Here is a 4180-nt window from a genome sequence, read left to right as displayed (position 1 = left end):
TGGGAAACATCGGAATTAATCTCACAGTCGCCCATGAATCTGATGAGCACTAGAATCACCGACCTCAAGGATCCAGAATTAAAACATTTAATTTGTTAGCAGCGCCTCTTCCATGTACTGAGTGATGCCCAGGGCTGGTTTTAAGGGGTAGCAACGTTTCTCGGTACTCCCTATGGTAGGAACCTGAGTATCATTTAGCAGTGTATGGCAGTATTATTTGAGATGTGAATAACAGTATCATATAATAACTATATGGCGGTTTTATATGGGCTCTTTAAATGAGTATAATTTAGATTCTGCAGTTTATTTGGGTATTTTTGCTATTATTGGGGTACTGCATATTCCAATATTATCTTGACAATATGTGGCAGTATTATCTTGACACTATGTGGCAGTATTATCTTGATGCTATATGGCAGTATTATCTTGACACTATGTGGCAGTATTATCTTGATGCTATATGGCAGTATTATCTTGACACTATGTGGCAGTATTATCTTGATGCTATATGGCAGTAATATCTTGACACTATGTGGCAGTATTAGCTTAAATTACCATGAAAACGATTCTTCTTTGGAATGCTCTAAAGTTGCGGACACTCATGTTTTTGGAATTTATCATACGCTTCACTCCCCCCTTTTTTCACCGTCCACTTTGTGGGTTGTTCGGCATTTACAGCAGACACTTGATGAAATATCACATAAACATTTTATTAAATACAAAATAAATGTTCCCACATTCATGATTTAGTTTAAAAACATTAAAAACCACAAATCCCATGCACTGGACTCATTTGGGGGACTGTACAAAACAGTATATACAGCATAATGTACACCTGGCGGCTTAGATACAATGCCATAGTAACGCAGAGAGCTTAGATACACTGCTGAAGTGAAGCTGACAGGTTAAATACATTTCCATGGTGTAGTGGACAACTTACATACACCGCCATAGTACTACTGGCAGCTCAGATACAGAGGCATAGTAAAGCTGGCAGCTTAGATACAATGGCACAGTGAAGGTGACAGTTTAGATACACTGCCTTATTACAGCTGACAGCTTAGATAAGAATAGCTAATGGCTTTGATACCCGGCCACAGCACAGCTAACAGTTTAGATACACCGGACTCATAGTACAGCTGAGATCTTAGCTACATCGCCATAATACAACTTACAGTACGGGTGAGATAAGTTTCCTCCACATGATGCACAGCAGATGGCACCAATTTATACATGTTATAAAATAAAACAGCTGCAAGATGGCGGCACATCATACACGTTAAAAAAAAACTGCTGCAAGATGGGTGCACATCATACATGTTAAAAAAGAACTGCTGCAAGATGGCGGCACATCATACATGTTAAAAAAAACTGCAAGATGGCGGCACATCATGCAAGTAAAATAAAAAGCTGCTGCAGGATAGTGGCACATCATACACGTTATAAAACTGCTGCAAGATGGCGGCACATCATAAATGTTAAAAAAACTGCTGCAAGATGGCGGCACATCATACACGTTAAAAAAAACTGCTGCAAGATGGCGGCACATCATACATGTTAAAAAAAATTGCAAGATGGCGGCACATCATGCAAGTTAAAAAAAAAGCTGCTGCAGGATAGCGGCACATCATACATGTAAAAAAAATTGCACGATGGCGGCACATCATGCAAGTAAAAATAAAGCTGCTGCAGGATAGCGGCACATCATACACGTTAGAAAAAAAAGCTGCAAGATGGCGGCGTATCATACACGTTAGAAAAAAAAGCTGCAAGATGGCGGCATATCATAAATGTTTAAAAAAACTGCTCCAAGATGACAACACATCATAAAAGTTATAAAACAAAACTGCTGCAAGATGGCGGTACATCATGCATGTTATTAAAAAAAACTACTGCAACATGGCGTCACATAATACATGTTATAAAATATGTATGATGCAGGATGGCGGCACATCATACATTAGAAGAAAAACTGCTGCAGGATGGCAGCACATCATATAAATAATACAATGCAACAGCACTCTGCAAGCCAAATAAAGTACAAAAAAAGTATTCTAATGCTAATGCTATGCTTATTTTGTAAATAAGAGATGCTTGGCAAATACATTTTGTACAAAATTATTTGAGCCCGTCTGCCACACGTCAAGGCGATCTCTGTAAGACGGGAACCTAACACTAAATGCTACCTGTTATGTGCCATAATGGCTACCATACAATTCAGGGAGTGCAGGTTCCACATGCATGCCGGGCCCACTCCACACCACTCCTGGTGCTAGATGGCCCCCAACGAATGCAATGACAGTCCATCCTATACTTCTCCTGGTGCCAAAAGGCTTGCAGTGAGTGAGGGGGAGCAGGCCAAGCTTTATACTCACACTAATTGAAATCAGCCTATGGGGCAGACGAGCTGGTCAGGAGCGCACGGAGGTGTCAGCCGCACCGCCAGCACAAACTGCACAGAAAAAAGGGGGTCAGTCAGCACCTCCTACACAACAGAGACGTCCAGGTCGTATGATCCCCAACAGCCATGTTTTTTCCGGCACAATCCCACAGATAAGACCTCATAGCTTATGCAAATTTGTGTTTAAAACGCAAATTTTGGGCAGTTTTGGGGTGTTTTCATCAGTGGAAAGGGGATGGTCCTAATGAACCCCACAATTCTGTTTTCATAATCTCCATAATACTGTGTGCTACAGTGTTTTATCCCCATGGTGTCTCCGGGCACCAACCCAGTGCCCAGACGCCCAGTCTATGAAGTACTGAGCTCAGCTACATCCTTAACCCCTTCCCTCCTGGATATATTTTGGGCATTAGTGATCAAGCAATATATTTCTTTTTTGATCGCCGCCTTCCAAGATCTATAACTTTTTTATTTTTCCTTCAACGTTGTTTTTTTACAGGACAAGTTGTCGTTTTTAATGGCACCATTTTGGGGTACAAATAACTTACTGATGAACTTTCATTAACTCTTTCTGGGAGGGAGAAAGAAAAAAAACTGCAACACTGCCACTGAGTTTTTATGTTATAAGTGTTACGGCGTTCATTTTTCTGTATAAATAACACAATCATTTTTTCCTCTGGGTCAGTACAATTACAGTGATACTAAATATATATATATATATATAACTTTTGACTACTTTTGCACAATAAAAACCCTATTTAATAAAAACTAAACTTTTTGCATCGCCGCATTCCAAGACCCAAAACGTTTTTCTTTTCCTTTCGACTGAGCTGTGTGAGGGCTTGATTTTTGCAGGACGACTTGTAGTTTTCATTTGTAACATTTTGGGGGTACATAACACTTTTTTATCACTTTTTCTTCCGTTTTCAGTGGCGAATAAGCAAAAAAACTGCAATTCTGGCTTTTTTTTTACGGCACTGGGATAAATTACATGATAACTGTATAGTGCGGGGCGTTATGGACGTGGCAATACCAAATATGTGGAGGGGATTTTATTTTTGCATTTTTTTCAATTTAAAAGTGTTTTTTCAATGGAAAAAAGGTGAATTTTTTATTTGATAAACTTTTGAAAAGTTTTTTACCATTTAATAGTCCCACAACGGGACTTTATTAGGCAATCTTTTGATCGCTTCTATAATTATCTGTATTGCTTATGCACTGCAGAGCATTATACCGACAGTTGCCATCAGGGTGCGCCAGAGAGTCATTAGGTCCCAGCCTGCTGTGCACAGACATTGGCAGATGGGGGACAGCAGGAGTCCGATCCCTCTGTAACCGCTTAGATGCCATTGTTGCTATGGACTGCGGCACCTAAGGGGTTAAATGATCTGGATCGGCGCTTTGGCCGATCCGAGCCTTTAAAGCAGGGGCCCGGCTCTCATGTGAGAGCCGATGCCCCACTCTCCACTGCACAGAAGACCCGTGCACCTCTTATTCTAGACCACCGTAAAAAGGTGGTGGCCTAGAATAAATCTCATTAATAACTGCCTTAAAACACGTATTGGCGGTCATTACGGGGTTAAAGAGGTATGCCATATATGTCGGATAGGTGGCTTTTTCTGTAACTACCATGCACTTGAATGATCAGGACACCACCCATTCTTACGACTGGTCGGGGTCCCCTTTAATGGGCTACTCCCAACTGGACATGTATGGCACATCGACAGAATACACCACTGGGACCTGCTCCTATCTCAAAAAGGGGGCCCCGATGTGAAT

This window comes from Bufo gargarizans, chromosome 4 (assembly GCF_014858855.1).
Source record: "Bufo gargarizans isolate SCDJY-AF-19 chromosome 4, ASM1485885v1, whole genome shotgun sequence".
NCBI classification, from domain to species: Eukaryota; Metazoa; Chordata; class Amphibia; order Anura; family Bufonidae; genus Bufo; species Bufo gargarizans.
The sequence above is the reverse complement of the archived record's forward strand: the minus strand, read 5'-3'. Positions refer to the sequence as shown.